The sequence below is a fragment of the Ictidomys tridecemlineatus genome, chromosome 8 (genome assembly GCF_052094955.1).
Source record: "Ictidomys tridecemlineatus isolate mIctTri1 chromosome 8, mIctTri1.hap1, whole genome shotgun sequence".
NCBI classification, from domain to species: Eukaryota; Metazoa; Chordata; class Mammalia; order Rodentia; family Sciuridae; genus Ictidomys; species Ictidomys tridecemlineatus.
The window spans coordinates 110,649,800-110,669,056 of NC_135484.1; the positions used below are offsets into that span (position 1 = coordinate 110,649,800).

The window sequence follows — 19,257 nt, forward strand, 5'->3', positions numbered from 1 at the left end:
CACACCACAGCAACTGTATTCCTTTCCTTCGGTCCCATCTCTCAACAGTTCATCATCAAATCTCTACCCTGATCTGTTCAAAACCTGCACTGTTTCTGAGTTATCTGCGGAAATGAACCTGGAAACATTACCTTTGTGAGCAGGGAAATGCCAACCTACTGCACCCTTAATTCCCAGCCTATCCATTAATAAGAATAATAGTAAAACAATAACTACACAGTTAATTGAATATTAACTGTGCCACACTCCTAAAGTCATTTAGGTCACTGAATCTTCTCATCTCCCCATGACATAGTCACTATTATTATTCCCACTTTACTGATAAGAAATGAAGGCACAGAGAGGTTTTGTAACTTGCCTAAAGTAACTTCCCTTTGCAAGTGGGGTCCTTGAATTTAAACCCAGAGAGTCCATATCCAGAACCAACATTCCTAACCATCCTGCCTTCTTATGCCCTGTGACTGGGTCACACCAGAAACTCTGCATCGCCCCAAAACCAACTTCTCTGCCTGGCCCCCAGCCCTCTTTACCACCTGCAATGCTGGTCTCTATCACCTCTTTCTTTACCCAGGTGCTGCCCACCCTTCAAGTGTCATTCACCTGTCATCCCCTTCTTGAAGTCTTGTCTGACTTCTCTATTCTGATTTCTCTACTGGAAATACAGAACTTCCCCCAATATTTCCATTTTTACTTTTTCTCTTTGACTACAGTCATTTGGAGACATGGCTGGCCAGCCCTACCAGTGAGTAGGGTTGGGCCACAGCCCATTTTTCCCTTAATCCTTCTCTGTACTTTTCACGTGGAACCACAAAGGCAGTTTTATTAGATTAAATTGAATTATTGTCCTGCTCAGGACCAGGCATGGGTTGGCTCCTGCTCCATTCTCCAAGTCCCTTTGAAAGAGAAGCCACGGACTTGATTAAGGAATGGAAAGAGTCTTGTAGTCAGTCAATTCCTCCTGCGATAAATCTCGTGGGTGAACGATGCCGAGGCAGGGACATAAATGACGATGGCTGTGCTTCCACAGTTGACTGGATTATAAAACAAACCACACACTTATGACTCTATGTTCCAAACAATGCATAAAGGAGGCAGGGAGAGGCAAAGGAAGGGAGCCAGAGCTGGTAAGAAAGAAGGAGGACGTGTTCTGACCACTTGGGGTGGAGATGCTGATTTTTCTTCTATTAATTCTTAAACAAATTGACCTCCCAACCAGTCGGTTCTAGCACAGGTGCTAGGGTAAGAACTGTGGCTCTGCCACCTGCCAGCTCTCTGACCTAGCAAGTTGCTTCACCATTCTGTATCTTGGTTTTTATACCTATAAAATGGGGATAACAACATGACCTGCCTTGTTGGGTCTTTACAATAATTAAATAAACTAATTCTCACCCATGGCAGAAAGAGTGGCTTGTACACAGTCCTAGTACTATTATTATCAGGGAGTGGGGTGGGGGTTCCGGGTGGCCTGGAGAAGCCCTGGGACATTTGCCTGGGCTGTGGCCAGTGTCTGGGCAGAGCAAGGAGTCATGATCCTTTTCAGATTTGCCTAGGCACTCATGTGGGCCCACAGTGTTTTCTGCTGCCACCCCACCCTTAAGATTTGGGAATTCCTTGGTAGGAGACAGAACACCAAGAAACAATGACATGTGTTGTCTGCAGTTCTGAATGGCTGTTTTCTTTATTGCTTCTAATTGGATCTTAGAGATCATTTAGCCCTGACTGCCTCGTTTTAGAATGAAGAAACAGAAGTCCAGGGAGAGTGACAGTTGCCTAAGGTCACATTAAGAAACCAGGATCTGGAGCCCCTACTGTTCTTCTGGTGCTTTTTCTACCATACCACCCTAAATCCAGAATGTTCTAACTGTGCATCGGTCAGTGTGTGTCTCTTGGGCTGGAAAGCTTCTATGAAGCCAGCCCTGGTCACCTTGGCCTTCTCTTTGCCTCATGTTTACTGCACTCCAGGCTGCATCAGGTGCTTGGCCAGCTAGTAGCATCAAGGCAGGGATTGGAGAGGCTGCTCCGTACACAGAAAGGACCCTGGGATGTGGGGTCAGATGACTTGGTTTGAAATCCAGGGCCATCAGTCCACAGCTCCAAGAGCTGGCATGTTACCTATTCAGGATTCAGTGTCTTTATTAAATGGGGACAATGATCTGACATGTGATTATTGTGCCAAACCAATGAGGGAGCATTTGAGGATGCTCTTTATAGACTGAAAGCTGTGGTGCTAGTGTCAGTGCAAGTCTTTTCTCTCTGCCTTCTCCTTCCTTATCGTCTCCTCTATAGTATTCAGCAAAGCACTAGGTGCTACATAGAAGATGCTCAGTAAAGTCTTCTCTAGTGATGGATCATGAGGACCCAGGATGGTCTGATCTTTGGTGCATCAGGAACTCACTGGCAGGCAGACCTGGCACCGGGGCAAGAAGCTGAGATGGTTGCCCATAGGGCTTGGGGGAGGGAAAGAGGTAAACAGAGGGTTGGGTGACGAAAAGTAAACTGGATTTAGAAAACAAACTCTAAACATCTACAACTAATGGCTGTAGGTGGTGTTAGTCATTCCGTTAGGAATTTGGGAATACATATGCATACTAATAGGAATTTATTTTGGCTGCTTCTTACTCCCGCATTTGGGAAAGAAAGAGCAGTTGAGGAGGATGTGGAAGCTATAGACCACATCCGCATGTCCAGAAAGTATATTCCAGTTCTGGGTCTTACTTCCTGGGGATGCATTTGCCCACATCCTACAGGCCTATGGGATAAGCTGGAGATAGGGTGGCTGCTGGTTCTGGGGGAAGCTAGGTGAAGGGGATGCTGAGAATTCAAGTGGCTCCCAGCTTCCAGTCGGAGATCCACTGAGACGGTGTCCTGGGATCGCTCCTAGCCAATGGCCACTCTTCAGGCCACAATGAGCCAAGGAAAACTGAGGTACATGACAGCAAATGCTTTCTGGGATTAAAAACAAACTGCACCCCTCTTTTATGGAACGGGCTAACTTAACAGTCACCATCCTTGAACTCCATAGCCTCAGGCACCCGGCTCCATCCTTCTGTCTAACCTGAAGCCCTCACTTTGTTTTAGGACAATTCCTTCTCTTTCTGGTATTTAGTGGGCACAGTACACCTTCATCCTCTGCACTGGGGTGCTTCTATGGGTGTGTAGACCCAGGCTAATTCAGTCTTCTCCCCAGGCTGAGTGTCTCTCCACCTCCAGCCCCTGTTAGGCCATCTCCTTATCAGATTCCAGGTAGCAAGCAGGTATTGGGAGTCGGCTCTATGCTCTGAAGTGTGCCAGGGGACTGGTCCTTATGGGACAGCCAGGGAGTCAGGGCTTCTGACAGTAGGGTAAGGCTGGTAAGGAATGCCCGGGAGAGTTGATGGCCTCAAGGAGGGTGAGTTTGGACTGGTAGCACATGGAGCTGGAACTTTCTTCACACTGGAGTTTTCTAGTCATTTTGAAGGATGGAGAGTGACCTTGGCGTGCAGCCTGGAGCCCAAGGCATTCTCTACCCCACCCCCACGGAGACAGTAAGAGGGTGAGAGGAAACATCCTAAGGCTCCTGCTGGGCGCTTTCTGGGAAATCATTTATCGACCCTGCACTTCAGTGCCTTGACTCTAAAACCGAAACAAAGAAGTGTGTTCAAAGAGCCTTCAAGATGTTCATACCCTTAACACAGTGATTCCACTTCAGGGGGTCTTGCCTGATTAAAGAAACAAGAATGTAGGCAAAGACTTAAATACAAAGATGTTCATCTCAGGGTTATTAGAAGAGTGAAAATGGGGGAGAATCCAAATGCCCATCATTAGAATGACTTCTGTGTGACATCCCTGTCTCGTACAGAATCATGTTATTACCTAGTAGGAAGCCCTGATTCACTGTTGTGGTTAGTGACCAGAGCAAGCAGCCAGGTGCCATGTTAGTGTCCATATCCCACCCTCTGTGCTTGCTCAAGGGAACAAGAAATCCACCATCACTCATCTTTCCATGATCCAAATGTGGATTATTTTCTGGGGATTTTCCTTGCTATCTGCCCTATAGCGGCTGCTGACTGGTTTTCTGTTGGCCTCCTAAGATGCATCTGGGGCCCCATCCATATGCCGAGGTTGCTCCAGGGTCATTAGAACTGGAAAGGCTCTTACAAAGCACAAATCCAAACCCTTTAAGGGGAAGGAACTTGACACATCACCCCTTCTTCTGAAACCATGGCAAGCTTCCTAGCCACCTGATTCCTAGCCGGTGCTCAGCAGAGCCAGTCTCTGAATTACCCATGATCCAAGGTCTGACTCTTCAAAAAATATCCACATTTCCTTCTCTGACCAGGGAAAACTTTCTGATAGGGTATGAGGGTTTATTCCGGAGCAGGGATTGGGCCATCTTTCCTGTGTCCCGCCCCTTCTCATTTTTTTTTTTTTAACCTTTCCCAGAACAGTTCCATTTTTGCTCTGGTGGCCGCCTGATTGTATTTCTGCCACTCCATTCTGGTCCTCTTAAGGATGACTGTGGGTCATGCAAGTAGCCTAACTTGCTGCCTCCACTTGTTGGGGGAATTCAGAGACTTGAGCTGGGGCTGCAGCTCCTCTCTCCATTCCTTTCCCCTCCCCCAGGGAGACTCCACCTCTATAGTGGAGTTTAGAAGGGAGGAAAACACCCTCCTCCATTCTCACCTCCCCCTCCTTTTCCCTTTCCCCTTCCTCCTCCCTTCAACATGCCCTCCAGCTGCTCCCTGGACCTCCTACTCAACTCCCCCTTCCTTCTCCCTTCCCTTCCTATTTTTCTTTTCTTTCTCTGTTCCCCACCTTTCCTGTGCCTCACTTTGCCTGAGTTAGCTTCCTTCTCCCCAGGGCCAGCCCACCTTGCTACACCTTGTGCTTCTTCCTGGCCACACCCTTCTCCCCACCCCAGGCTCTCCAGAATCCTGGCAGGGAAGGTTTATCTTCAAGGGTCTGTAGCCTGCCTGTGTGGCAGCTTTCCTGGGTACTCAGTGCTTGGTAATTAGCTGCGTGGGCTTCTGCATATATACACCCTCCCATGTGCCTAGACAGGAGACTGTGTCTTAGGTTACACATTAATCCAGCTGAGCCAGTGCTGTGCTGCAGAGACTCATCCACATGCCACATGTGCCTCCCTGTGGGTAACTGGGACAGGTGCATGGGATGTTGACCACCAGTAGAGAAGAAATGGATGTTGACATTCTCCCTGCCCCTGGATGCATCCGCTGGAGCATGAGTAGAACTTGACAACGGATCTCCTTCAATGGGAAAGGCGCACTTGCCTCTCTGGGAACCCAGGAAGGCAGAGCCCAGTCCTGCATTCCCCAGGAACTGGCTGTTACTATCCCAGTGGGCAGAGGGGATAATCAAAGATGAAGAGACCCTGACCGCACCCTGGCCTTTTGATTCCAAACCCACAATCTGCTTTGAGTAGGGACGCCACTATCTACCACGTGCCTTGGGCAAGTCGCGTTGTTCTTCTGAGTCTTTTTCCTCCTTATGTCAAACGGGGTTGCTGAGAAGATCAAACAAGCTAAGAGTTGTAAAGATTCGCGATCCTGTTAAACACCACGGGTTCTTGTAACATTCACGAAAAGTCGAAGTGAGTGTGCATGCACCAGCCGCTGGTTTTTCGCAGGTCTCTCGCTAGGGTGCGGACTCAGAGCCGGGCTCCAGGGCTGGGTGGGCGCGATCCTCCCAGCCCCCAACCTCGGCTCAGGGCCGGCGCGGTCGGGTTTTCCTCCGGCAGGCGGCGGGCTGACGGCTGCACAGCGCGAGCCGCACGTGAGGCGGCAGCACCGGCGCCGGCTGCAGCAGCGCAGCCTGGGCCGCCCGGGTCGCCTTGCGCAGGGGCTGCCCGCGTCACCCGGCCGGCGAGCCCGCCCTCCGGGTTCCGGGACTAGCGGCCCACCAGTCCGTCGCTTCCTTGGGCCGCAGCCCCAGGCCATTCCTCCTGTCCGTGCGGGTCCCTCCAGTTGCCTTCACCATTCCTGCGCCAACCCGGCCAGGACCGTGTATCCCTAGGGTTTCCTTGGCCGAGTCGGTCCGTGCGGAAGTGGGTGCTCTCCGCGGCTGGCCGGGCGGCGGGCAGGGAGGCTGGCTCCGGGCTCCTGCAGCTCCGCCGGCCGCCACTGGGGGCTGCCTAGCCGGCGATCCCGGAGGGGACGGAGCGCACGGCCGCCGGGCTCCTGGGCGCCTTCGGCCGGTAGGCTTTCTCCGCTGCTGGTCCTGCGCTGCCTCCGCAGCCCGCCCAGCTCCCTTCCGGATCTGTGCGTGTGATCGTTCTGTGAGAGAGAGAGACTGTGTGTGTGTGTGTGTGTGTGTGTGTGTGTGTGTGTGTGTGTGTGAGCGCGAGAGAGACTGAGTACGCGCGTGTGCGCGCACGCGTGGGGGGGCAGTGTGCTTGCGGGGAGTGCGGGGGAGTGTGTTTGTGTGTGTGCGTGTGGGTGTGAGTGCCTGGCTCCTTCTCGCTCTCACACACACACACACACACACACACACACACACACACACACACACCGGCAGGCTCGTCTGAACTTGAAGACACCCCACATTCCATAATGCCCGAGGTTCCTGGGAATGCCTGGGGTTCTTGGATCCGGAAAATCCTACGGGCATCTTCCTAGGAAGGAATTCTGTTTTCTTTCCTTTTTTTTTTTTAAACCTGGAAGAGAAGAGAACAAGTTGTGCTCCCCCCACCCTTCTTCTTGCTAAATGCCATGGATATAACTGAATAAGCCGCTCAGGGCTCTCCCCGCGCGGACGTCGGAGGCCACCATCTGCCTGCATTCGCCGGAGCCGGAGGTTTAGCTCGAGCCTGTCTCGAGCGGGGAAGGATGCGTGGCCGAGCCGGGGAGCCCGAGCGCCCCGCGGAGCCGGCCTCGGAGCCTCCCAGCCGAGGGTAGATGCTGCCTTGCCCAGGTGAGTGGTCGCCGCCGCCGCGTCTTGGTGATCCGGGGTGTTTGCGGGAGCTCAGCACGGGGCTGAACGCACCGGAGGGAACGGGGGAACTTTGCATCCCTTTCTTTTTCACTTGAGGACTCCCCTCATCCTGGATCCTCGTGCGGGCACCCCCTTCTCTTTTTACCCATCCTTATCGCGAGAGGTTTCCTTTCCTTTCCTGTTTTTCGATTGTGGGGGTGAAACTGCCGGGGAGCGAGGAGAGTGGGTCGGTGTGAAGCCGGGAGCGGGTGGGAGAGAATGGGAGCCGCGGGCAAACGGAACCGTTGGAAGCAGCAGGAGAACTTTGCCGCCAGACCACTCTGTTGCATCTCCGCACATGCGAGGCCTGGAGAGAGCCATTGCTGGGGTCTGGGTGGGGGCGCCGGGGACTCCAGAGCTTGGTGGGTAGGGTGCAGTAGATCCAAGTGCTGAGGGGTTGATGCAGTGCCGATCGCCGATCCAGGGGAGAAAGGCATGGTTGCAGTTTGGGGAGGCAGATAGGGCAGGCACAGGGACCCTATTCTGGCTTCGGTCGAATGCAGAGAGATGGGGGATCGTGCATGTGCAGCTTGGGGCATCAGAGTGGCATGATGAAGCAATATGGAAACTGGCATTAGCCATGCCGGGGTTGGTAGGTCTGACTCCCACCCAGCCCTGCCCTGGTTCTAAGGTTGGCTTGGGCAGGGAAGAGGAAGAGCCCTGGAAAGCACCAAGGAGGTAGACTGTGTCTTGCTCTGCACAGACCTTGGAGGGAGTGTCTTGCCCATCTTCCCATCAGCCCAGTACAAAGGACAGAGGCAGAGAGTTCCTGGGAGAACAGCCTGAAAGCCGGAGCTGAAGAGAGGTAGAGAGAGGAGGGAGCCTGAGCAGAGACCGCAGAGGGACTGAGCCAGACCAATCCAAGTGCACCCAGAGGCAGGGGCAGACAGACAGACAGACAGACCTACAGGGAGAGGGCGCTTGTCTGAGCCTATACTCTGAGCTGGAGTTACTAGCAAGGCTGTAGATAGATGCTGACCCTCTGCCCTGACTATCATGAAGAGTGTGTGTGTGTGTGTGTGTGTGTGTGTGTGTGTGTGTGTGTTAGAGAAAGAGAGAGAGAGAGAGAGAGAGAGAGAGAGAGAGAGAGAGGGAGGTTGTAGCTGTGGGCTAGATGGTCTGATTGGCTTTGTGGGGCTTGGGGGACGGGGTTGCTTCAGGAAACAGACCCCCAATGCTGGGGAGGAGCAAAGCTGAGGAGGGAACCGAAAAGCTCCTAGGGACCAAGGCGAGAGGTTCTTGATGGGCTCCTGTATTTGGGAGGGGGCCAATTTGGAACTTGTCGGGAGCCAGCCCAGGCAGGAATGATGGTGTACTGGGAGCAAGTGAACTGAGTCTTAGGGCTGTGCCTGGGCTGGTCACCACCCCCTGCCAGAGCTATATCCAGCAATATAGCGAAGCCTAGACTTGCTCCTGGGGTCAGTCTGTCTGGGCCTGCAGGGGGTCAGGGTCTGCAGGGAGGATGGGAAGCTCCTAAAGGCCTGTGCTTGGAGCCATCATCTCCAAGCATCAAGACAGCTGCCGACCCTTCTGCTGATGCTGGAATGTTGTCTTTCCCTTGTGTGTGGGGCTGGGAGTGCAGAGTTCCTTCCACCTCTCCTCCAGGCCGCCTCCCCTGGTTCTTCTCAGGCCCCCTGCCCAGCCCTTAATTTAGAATTTCTGGTCTAATTTTTGCCCAAGGATGTAATTACTTATCTCCGGGTCCTCACCCTGGGGAATGCAAACAGCAAACTTGGCAGTTCTGCTCCAGCCTTTGGCGGTGCTTCTCAGGAGGTGGGCTCCCAGCGCCTCTCTGGCTGGCAGGACTGGGTGGGTGCCTGCCGGTGGCTGGAGGGGAGCTGGGGTTCAGGGTCCCTTCTCTGAAGTGCCAGTTCTTTCCCCAGGTCCAGAAATGTGAGAAGCCCGGGAGTCTGGTTCCAAGAGAGGGTGAGCAGGGAGCTAGGAAGGCCAGGCTGAGGAGAAGAAGGAGATGGATGGGATGGGAAATGCGGATGGTGTGGGGCAGGGCTACTGGAGAGTGGGCAGCTTCCTGACCTCTCAGGCCCTGGTTTACTAAAGGGGGTTCCTATTTTCTTATCCATGCATCAGCTTCATAGTAAAATCAAGGATTCAGAGGTTCTGGTCTCCAAGTGCCAGCTTGCCAAGCCTCTGCAGCCTGCTGGGTGGAGCAGGTCTGCTCTTTTGTTATCACTGAGGGGCGTGTAGAGAGGCCTCCAAGCTCCTGCCTAGACAGCTGTCTACCCCAGAGGCAGTTGAGAGGTGAAGTTGGAATTAAAATTGTTTTCAGAAAGTTCCCAGACCTAAGGTGGAGCTGAGCACAATGGTTGACATCAAGGAAGTCACACTCTGATGGTGGACGTTGCTAAACTGAAAACAGAGACATCAAAAGCAAAACCACTTGCATTGGCTATGTGCACTTGGATCTAAACAAGAACTACTACAACAATTTGGGTGTTTTGTGATTTTTCTTTGGCAGAGATGGAGTTTAGTACACAACTTACTGGAATGACTAGTTTTATCATATCATGGAACAAAACTTAAATATAGAGGGTCTGGGTTCAAATCCTGACTCTGCCTCATCTTTGGTAGCACTTGAGCTTCTGGGTTATCATCTGGTGCAATGAAACAGTGGCATGTGCCCTGCAGGTGTGTTATGGCCAGATGTTTTCCTGGCAGGCCCCACACCCCTTCTCAGAGATGAGGGAATTTTCATGGTAGGGGTGGTTGGGAGATGGGGAGAGGCCTTCAGAGAGATGGAGCTGCCAGGAGGATTCAATGCCATTGCTCATGAGCTCATGGTTAAAAGACTCCAGGAAGCCCTCCAGAAAACTTGAGAATTGATAGCAGGGAAGTAAATTTCCCCTCTGGGACTCAGGCACCTGCTTCTCCCCCTGTCTTTGATCACTTTGGAGTTTCACAAGAGTCATTTGTTACCCTTCCCTGTCTGAGGTTTGAAATATCCCTGAGGACTGGCCTCTGCCCTCTCTTAGTTCTGCCTCCCTGTCCTCCAGGGATGACCTCACAGAAAAAGTAGGCATCAGGCCAGGTCAAGGGAATGGACCCATTCTCCTGGGGTCTGGGAAGGGCTTGTTATTGGGCTCAGGTCCAGCCTTCAGAGCTGGACACATTCAAGTCTGGGAGATGGCTCAGACCCAGATATGTATTTAGCAGATGTGCCCACAGGCCAACTAGAGCAGGGGAGAAGTCATCTAACCTTAAGAGACAGGCCTAAAAAAAAGATATTTTCCAGGGATCAGGTCTAAAGGTAGCATGGGGGAAGGTGTCCATGTCTAGCCTGCTCAGGGTGAGGGTAATCAGGAGGGTGTCTCTGGAGATGTGGGTTACAGGAGCAGCAGCAGCCCATCAAAGCTACCTGAAGGCAGGTTTTATTTTCTCTTAAATTCTTAGAGGTCAACAAGAATTTGGGGGCATTTCGGAGATGGGGCACTGAAAAAGTAGGATGCATATTCTAAGAAATTTCTTAGGCCATCAGCCTCTTTGGTTTCTTGATCACTAAGTATGTGCCTGACATAATGCTAAGGGCTCTTCGTTAGTATCAGGGAAGGTTCATGATCCTGTAAGATCGTCTGTTATTATTCCACTTTACAGATGAGAAAACTGAGGTTAGAGAAGTTGAGTACCTGCTGGGTAGCTAGTAAGTGACAGAGTTGGCATGCAGTTCCCATGTCCTCCTGACTTCAAAGCCTACCCTCTTAACTACTCTACACCACGTCCCCCCACGCTGTGGTGAGGAAGGGTGGGCACCATGGGTGGGCACTTCTACACTGCTGCTGGCCTGGTGAGAAGGTGACTTTGGAGCTTCTCCTTTCTGACCTACCTCATCCTTCCTCGTGAGTTTAAAATCACCCGTCACACCTGAGTGCCGCTCCTCTGAGCCGTGAGCAGGACAGGACGATGGTGGGAGCAGTGGACTTCCACCTGTCAGGGCAGCCGACTCTGCCTCCTGGGTGAAGGCGGGGGGAGGCCAACCCTGTCCTCCGAAGCCTGGTTTCCCTTGCGAGGCTCACCCGCCCCCCACCCCAGGGTTGTAAGAACCAGGCAGCGAGTGTGAATGCACTTCAGAAGCAAGTCCCTTAGCGCACTTGGGTTGTGTCTGTGACTCCTTCCTCATTGAGACTAAGTCAGCAAAATGTCAAAGGTAGAAACCCCCTGGCCTGGGCGTCAAAGGTGGGCCTTGTGAATGGGTTTTACACTGGACTATGGTTGGCCAGTAAGATCACAGGCCAGGCAGGTAGGCACTGTGCCTGTGGCCAAAGGGTGGTGACGGGCCTATAGAGGTGTGGTCCAGAGAGTTGCGGGTTGGCGGCAGGCAGCTAGGAAAGGACATGATGGTGCGTGCTTCACTGACTTCTGAAATCAGGCAGCTGTCACTGAAGGAAAGGGCACAGGCGTGAGCAGAGGGCATCTTCCTTGGGCCAGCGTTTCTCCATCATTTTTTCATTATTGCTCCCTGGAAGGAGGCTGCTTCCTGATCATGCCTCCCAGGAGAGCTTAGCGCCACAGAGAGACTGGATAGCTCTTTCTTTCTTTTTTATTTTGGTACCTGGGGATTGAACTCAGGGGCACTCGACCACTAGTCCCATCCCCAGCCCTATTTTGTATTTTATTTAGAGACAGGGTCTCACTGAGTTGTTTAGTACCTCGCTGTTGCTGAGGCTGGTCTTGAACTTTCGATCCTCCTGACTCAGCCTCCTGAGCTGCTGGGATTACAGGTGTGCACCACCTTACTGGCTTGGATATCTCTTTTTATGTTGTACATTTATCTGTTTTTTGCACATCAAAAGATGTGTTTTTGTTTCTTTCTCTTTTTTTTTGCCTCCTCACCAAAACCAAAATTTTGCCCCATTGGGGGTGATATTGCCCCCACTGAGAATGCATGGCTTAGGGCCAACGGGAAGAGATGGATTAATGCACAGGGAGAACTCAGAAGGTGACCTGAGGGCAGATCCCCTGAATCCTTCCTATCCCAAGTGTGGATAGTAGATTAACAGCCTCAGCCTCACCTGGGAGCAGGTCAGGGATGCAAAACCCCACCCCAGACCTCCTGAGTAGGCATCTCCTTTCAGATGGAAGCGGGTGGGGAGGCCAGGTTGGATGCACTGCCCCAGAACTCAAGGCTAGTCTTTGATCACAAGGTCAAAGGAAAAGAGGTGAGAGGCCAAAGACCAGAAATAACTCTATCTTGGGTCACATGGCTCCTTAGACTATTGAGTCCAAATGCAGCTGGAAAGCTTACGTGATGACATGGTCTACAGGTGCCCTGATGTATCTGACCATGCTTTTTTCTGGATCATCTCCTGGCGGTGTAAGTGAAGGCTGTGTAGAGGAGTGAGGGCCACCACGGAGACCCGGGCTTGCAGCCTTGCTTCCAAGCAATGGAAGGCAACGCATTCTTAATTTGGACGGATCTGGGTCTGCTTCCTTGAATCTCCCCACGGATCAAGGGCAGCCTGAGGGACAGATTGAAACGATAGAGACGAGACGTAAGTGTTACACTGTGTCAAAGAGGATTAAGGGACAAGAATGTTTCCTGTAATTTGTCAGCCTTCTTGGGATGGCCTGTGGTATAGCCTGGGCCTCCCTGGTGGCTGTCCTACTTTGAAACACGGGAGGTCGCACAGTTCCAAAGTTGGACTCTTCAGGGCTCTGTATGTTTATGGCGGGCATGTCCCAAATGAATTCACCCCCCCACCCCCGCAGGTTCACTCTGGAGTTGAGGACACAAGACACAGAAGCAGAAAGCCCAGGGCCCCTCTCCCTCCACACGTCTCTGCCTCTCTCCTTCCCAGAAGGAGCAGTCTTTCCATCTTGCCTTAACTCGGGTCTCTAATCAACTTTTTGGGATGCAAAATCGACCGGGTCTTCCCAACCCCCTTCCCCAGGACAGTCCTGTTCCCTTTCTCCAGAGCCACACAGCACCCCCCCCCCCAGCTCGGGGCTCTTTACTCCCTGGGAAGGAAGCTCCAGTCAGATAAGCTGGGGGTTGGGGGTATTTGCCCCAGTCCCCAGTGAGGGTTGTGTGTCTGTGGAGGCTCCGGCTTCAGAACAATTGTCAGGAGGTCTCCTTGTTCTGTGCTCTGGTCCCCAAAATGTGTGACATGCTGTCACTCAGCCTGTAGGATGTGGAGAAACTGGGAAGTGATCTAAACTGAGCCTGTGGCTTGGATCTTGGGGGTCAGGGGATGACTGCAATGAGGTTAAAACATGGCTGACTTTCTGAACCCCTGGAGACCCTTAGACATGACCCCATAGGACAGCAGGACAAGGCTCTATCATCCTAAAAAGGCATCAAAAATTCCCAGATGGGCAAAGTTGAACCCTTAACTCAACATCCCCTGTAGTGAAGCCATGATTATACCCAGAAAGGTCCTGGGTTAGAAGGGAGAGGATGATGGTGACCTGGGGTCACAGAGGTAAAAGGTTAAAGGTCTCCTACAGGTCAAAGCCCTGAGGGTTACGGGGACCCTGGAAAGAGTTCTTCCCACTCTGCTGGGCATTAACGAGTGACACTGCCATCCCCTGTCCCTTTCCATGCCCACTGGTAGAGCAGGGTCTGCCACTCTCCAGTTCGGGCCCTGGTCCTGTGGTTCGTGAGTTTACAGGCCAGCCTCACAGCAGAGACATCGCTGAGCTGCCTGCGCCCTGGGGGGACTCTGCCAGGGTCCTGTGGCCTGCTTCTCATCCTCTTCTGCAGACACCACTGACCTGGTGCTGCCCTCTGCTTCAAGCCTCAACTGCTGTGTGACCACACTCCTCGCCAGGGTCCAGTTCTAAATGTGCAGGATCCAGGGCTGCAGTCCTGGATGGGAGTATCTCCCGCCTCCCCCACTCCTGCACATGTGTGTGCAAATGCACACTCAAACACACACACCCATGGTTTTACATGGTTCTACATGATGTCCACAGTCACACGCATCCACAAAACAAGCACGTTCACAGACCCACCCCCACATACATTCATGTATACAAGCAGATATACCTGCAGACACATAGATGCACCTCCACATACCCTCGCACACACATTTACACACACACACACTCCCATTGTCCACCATCTCTGCTTTTTTCCCTCTAAGACCTGGCTGCATGCTGTCCGGCCCCCCTGAGGTGCTGTCCATTCTACCAAGAGCACTCCTGCCATCCACAGCCCTGAGCCGCTCAGTAGGACAGGGGTTCTTCTCTCTGTGGATAAGGAATCTGGCTCAGATTTGAGTGAGGCCAGGTAGCAGCAGGGCCAGGATGAGAACCCAGACCTCTGGTCCCCTCCCAGAGATTGCTCTGTCACTCCAGAGCCCATGGCACTCTCCGCTCTGCAGAACGACTGTGAGAAACAGGAAGGGCGTATTTTGTCCCTGGTTAGTGACGGGAGATTGGGTACCAATTGGGGTGGTGGAGCCCTCTGTGCTTCTTGGCCAGGACATGTGTGCTTTCTTTATCTTGCTTGGTGGTCTGTCCTTCCTTCCTTCCTTCCCTCCTTCCTTTCAGGCTGCTGGGAGTTTCTATTCATGTCAAATTCCAGCAGCTGGGAAATGCCACCCTAGGTCAGCCCCAGGCACTCACTCCAGCCCCAGTCCTGACTGGTGTTCACTGGGCAGCCCAGAGAGCACTGGCCACCTCTGTCCTTGGGGTCAGGTCAAGCTTTCTTGTTGCTGCTCCTTAGAGATCCAGCCCTGCTCCTGGTGAACAGGCTGCTTTTCATGGTCTCAGCCCGCCCCACCTCTTGAGGCCTGCATTGTGATGCCTGCTGGGGGATTTGGGGTTCCCTTACTGGTTCGGAAGCGACTCTTCCACTTCTTCACACTTTAAGGTCCGGGGAGCCTGACAGTCCAAGATGTGGTGGTCAAGCCCTTCTATGACTTGGTGGCCACGGGTGCTCCCCTGTTCAGGCTAACTCTCCAAGCATTTATTGAATGCCTACTATGTGCCCCCAGCAGGTCAGATGTCACCAAGCTGAATCATCTCCCCAGCTCATGCAGCCTTAGTCTCTTTGGTGATTGGATTTATCTTCTGCACTTCTTATAGTCCTGTCTATGGAGGGACTTGTCGGAGTCGGTGGTGAAGGTTTCCGTTTTTCACTGGTTTCTGGTAACTTCCCCCATCTGCCTGCTTATGAGTCCTGTGTGTGTGTGTGTTTATTTTCTCAGACCAGCCAGAGGTCACACATGATTAACTGCTTGATGTAAAGCTGACGGTGGTGGTGGTGGTGGTGGTGGTGATGTGGGTGATGGTGGTAATGATGGCGATGGTGCTGCCGATGGTGTGCTGGCGAAGACCACTAAGAGACAGACTCCCAACCTGCTTTTCCAGATCCCTCCCCCAACCCCAACACTAATCTGACATCTGACCCTCTCACCCAGATAGAAACTGAAGGGATGAAGAGATTGGGGCCGTTGTCCCAATGTAGGGGCAGCTGTCCCCAAAGGAACCATTTAATCTTCCTCCTGGCTTGGGTACTTATGTCATAAGGACTGAGCTGGGGAAGGCGGGCGAGGAGAGACCTTAGAATAGACATGAAGCCTGGACTCCGTGTCTGGAGTCACGGCTTCTAAGCAGTGACCAACGAGGGCCATTGTACTTGGGGCAAGAATCCAGATGTGGGACCTCTGGCTGGAGGCTGGGCTTGCAGTCCCAGAGTAATTGCAAATGGTCACGCAGGTTCCTTGTACTGGAGAGGTCTTCATGTGACGATAGCAGGCCTTCCCTTGTCCTTAGGAAATTTGTATCTAATAACAAAGATGGGACAGACATGCATGGCAACTTATTAGGGAACACGAAGGTGCCAAAATATGTGGAGACAGCATCCTTCTGGGGGATGTGTGTCATGGGCCCCCCCACTGCTAGGGCCACCATTGTGTCCTCTCTCCCTGGTGATGTGAGTGTGCACAGCTTGCTGTCTCTTGGTTTCCTCATCTGCAGAAACGGGGATGATCACAGTTCTCATAAGGCTGCCAGAGAGTTAAATGAGTGACTGACTGTCTGGAAAGGCTTGGCACATGCCCGAGTGTGGCCCAGCAGCAGACGCCGTGGGAGCAGTAGTATGCTGTGCTCCTAAGCATGGAGCAGACCACGGTGCGCTCACTGAGGTACCCAGCAGCTGGGGAGGTTCCCAGGTGCGCGGTGATCTCATCTGCCCTGTCCACCAATCCTACCAGGCAGACCAGACAGACATGATGATTCTGTTTGAGGGGAAACTGAGGCACAGGGGTTATCATGGGTGTTTCCATCATAGTTTACGACCACAGCATTCAGCCGAGGACTTATAGGAGTTTGGAAGCAGAGGACATCAGGCATCGATGGCTGATGGGGTCAGGACTGGACTGGAACAATAAGGCCCAGTGTGGGAGGAAGTCCACACCCCTCTTCAGGCCTGGTCAGGGTCTGCATGGCATAGAGAGGACAGGAGAGGCTGCTGCATCTACATAGCATGGCCCCTTGGGAGTGGGACTTGGTGGCAAGGCCACAGGACAGGCATATTTGGAAACTGTCATAAATGCCCTGGGAGGGGCTATGATAATGGTACCACGTCCTGGAGCTGTTGAAGATGTACTGGGCCGGGTGGGGGTGGGGGAAGAAGGGCACTGAGCAGGGACAGAGGGAAGGAGGCTGGACTGTGGGTCTCTGTCAGGGAGGAGCTGTGATGGTTCATCCAGGCCTGGAAGATGCTTCCCTGGGAGCAGGATTCCTGTCCCCTCCCCCAGCTCCCCGTCCCCAGGGCTATTCTGGTGGTGGGTGGAAAGAGTTCCTGGGACTTTGGGGATTGAAGGAGCCCAGAAAGCATCTGGGGCAAGGAAACGGCCTTGGTCCTTGAACCCATTCACCCTGCAGAAGGACTGAAGACCCCCCCCCCCTGCGGGAGGGGACCAGACCAGAGGAAGGATGCTTGTGGCCCGGGGTTTCAGGACCTCCTGGGAAAATGGGTGCAGGGGTCAGTGTCCAGGGAGGGATTTAGGGCAGTGGTGAGGCTGTGACCACAGAAATTGAAGGGGGTGGGCAGTGAAAGCCAGAATAGGACCCCGCTGGAGCACGGGACACCCAGCCACTCCAGACTGCTGGGACCTGAGCCCCAACTCGGGCTCCTTCTCTGGGGTAGCCATCTGGGCCCCAAGCACACTTCCTGGACGCTGTGATCAGCCTGCCCTGTCAATCTCAGGCCATGTAAATACGGCATCTAATTAGGGAGGCGCGGCAGGTACCGCAGCTTCTGAATTAAAAAAAAAAAAAAAAAATCCCAACCCCAGGAGGAGAGAGGGAGGCAGCAATGAATCAGAGTCAGCGGCAGGAGAGGCTGGCAGGTGGCTGGCCAGGCTGGGGCGTGAGTTATCTGGGGCCCGGCCACCCTGCCGGGCTGCCGCTCTGCAGCGGGGCTGATATTTACTGTATATTGGTTTTTAAATTACAGAACCACATCGATTCCCGCTCGCCCGGTGCAGCCCTCGCGCTCGGCCCGTCTCGCTCGCCCTTTCTCTGCCGCGATCCCTTCTGCCATCCGTCTTGTCCCTCTCTGGATGCAGGCGTTAATGCAGGGCATTATCTCCCCTTGCATCGTGGCCGTGGCAGCCTGTTTACACTGTGTTGTATTTATTAGGGTTCATATTCCATTCCTGCCTTTCCCGGCCCGCGGCACTTTCTACATCGTAAAGCTCTTCATACAGCCCTGCTTATCTCCTCTGGACCCCACGACCGTGAGGAAGTAGGGCATGCGGACCTGGCTCCATTTAAACATGAGGACACCCGCACTCAGAGAGGCTAATGGAATGACCAGGTCATGCTCGGATTATATGATATTGTACCATAATAAGGACGGCTCTGGGTGTCGAATGCTAACGGTGAGCCCGGCTCTGTTCCCCTGTAAGCTTTCTGCACTCATCCTTAGCCTCACATTAATTCCGTGTGCTGAGTCCTCTTCTTAGTTCATTTCACAGAGGAGGAAGTGGAGACCCAGAGTGGTTAAGGAGCTTGCCTCAGGTCACACAGCTTGGAAGAGGGCAGAACTTAGATTCAAACCCCAGTTTGAATGGGCTCTTTAGCCCATATTCTTAAGGGGGGTTCATGCTGTTACATTCTGATCCTGAGTCCTGCTGGGGTGGGAGGGTGCAGAGGGGTGGATCGGCTTCACAGAATGACAAAGAGGCTTCCTGTTTTCCAACACCTTCAATTGCAGGGGAGTCTCACTGCACCTAGGGAACATCCTGGAGAACCTGGTAGCATCAGGAAATGCCTTCAAAGCTAAGGGCTGCCCTGCTCTGGCCCCAATATCCTCAGGAGCCTGGGGTCCCAAAGGTCGCCATTTTCCCTGCAGCAGGGGCAGAGGGCAAATGCAGACTAGTGGTGTGGGGTCCCGATGGGTGGTGCAGGAACTGCCCTTCCCTTTCCTCCTGTGCCAGGGAAGGCTGCTGTCCTGACACCCTGCCCCTGCCCCCCCCCCAAGGGTCTCTTGGGACTGTTTTCTGCAGTACCCTTGACCTTTGGGTTTGGGCTGTCATGGAGGCAAAGCCGCCTGGAGTTTAGGCTCATCCTCAAGCTGGGCCCAGGTCCCAGGGCACACAGCCAGAGGGCAACTGCTCACTGCCAGCCCACCTGGGTCTCCTGAGTCTGAGCAGAGTTCACAGGGGGTCTGCACATCTGGGCTTTGGTGGGCTTTGGGTTCCCTGGGTGACTCCCTGCCCCACTCCTCTCCACTCCGCCCTGCTAATGGAGCCCTTAGCAAGGTAGGTGTGAAGGACAAAGTGACCCTCCCATGGGCTCAGGGTCTCCGGCTGTGCTGGACACTAGCTAGGGAGATGACTCAGAGGGTCAGGCGCTTGCTGTTTTATGTTCCCCTCTACTGCTGTTGAGCACTAGCTGTGCAGGAGGTTGGGCAGCCTGGACGAAACCTCAGCGGTTCCACTGAGGAGCTGTGTGATCTGGGGCAAGTCACGTATCTCCCGAGCCTCAGTTTCCCTTTCTGTACAAGGAAGCTAATCCCAGCCCCACTCCCAAGGGTGGTCGTGAGCAAAGCACAAGCACCAGCTACAGAGCGCCCCGTACCTCTCATCTTGTCTCCATCTGCCTTTACCAAGTAGATACAGATGTGGGGACCAGAGCTCCATGGAGCAGTGACACTCCTCCAAGAGCTGTCGTGGGCTGCCTGGAATCGAGGGATTCTAGAGGCAGAACTTCCAATTTTAAAATGAGGAAACTCCCAGGCCAACTGGGATGGGTTGGCCACCCCGTCCAGGTCATACAGCAAACGTGGCTGAGCTGGGATTGAACCCACTGGTCTGATAC

General features: G+C 53.3%; 1 protein-coding gene and 1 long non-coding RNA gene across 5 annotated transcripts in view; one reads left to right on the forward strand and one right to left on the reverse strand.

Moving 5' to 3' along the window:
* Nucleotides 1–800: 800 nt before the first annotated feature.
* Nucleotides 801–9,116, reverse strand: LOC144366216 (uncharacterized). The gene is made up of 2 exons (XR_013425180.1): nucleotides 8,679–9,116; nucleotides 801–7,764 (listed from the first exon to the last, which is right to left on the reverse strand). It is a non-coding gene; the product is annotated as an uncharacterized LOC144366216 (long non-coding RNA).
* Lrfn2 (leucine rich repeat and fibronectin type III domain containing 2) overlaps nucleotides 5,780–19,257 on the forward strand; it is a 193,886-nt gene continuing 180,408 nt past the window's right edge. The window contains exon 1 of one of the 4 annotated variants that reach the window (XM_078020065.1): nucleotides 5,780–6,909. The gene's annotated coding sequence lies outside the window, so the exon portion shown is untranslated. The remainder of the gene's footprint in view (nucleotides 6,910–19,257) is intronic. The other 3 variants (XM_078020066.1, XM_078020064.1, XM_005318724.3) reach the window with 3 other exon arrangements.